The following is a 236-nucleotide window of genomic DNA, read 5'->3' on the forward strand; positions in this document are numbered from 1 at the left end:
AGCGCGAATTTTCTTTTTCTTCTTCGTCACTTTTTTGCTCTTCTTCCCTGTGCTACTTCTCGATGATTTTTTTTTTACCGCCCGATGTCGTTTACGAAGCGCGATACGACTATTCCGACCTCCGAATGGAAACTGAAGTACTGCGGACTTTGCGGATACTTTATATCCCGACCCCCTCATCAGGGAACTTATATTTTCTTTGGCTTTTCTCTTCAGATTACCCCTAGATTCCGCGA

The sequence above is a fragment of the Trachymyrmex cornetzi genome, unplaced genomic scaffold (genome assembly GCF_001594075.2).
Source record: "Trachymyrmex cornetzi isolate Tcor2-1 unplaced genomic scaffold, Tcor1.1 scaffold513, whole genome shotgun sequence".
In the NCBI taxonomy this organism is placed as follows: Eukaryota; Metazoa; Arthropoda; class Insecta; order Hymenoptera; family Formicidae; genus Trachymyrmex; species Trachymyrmex cornetzi.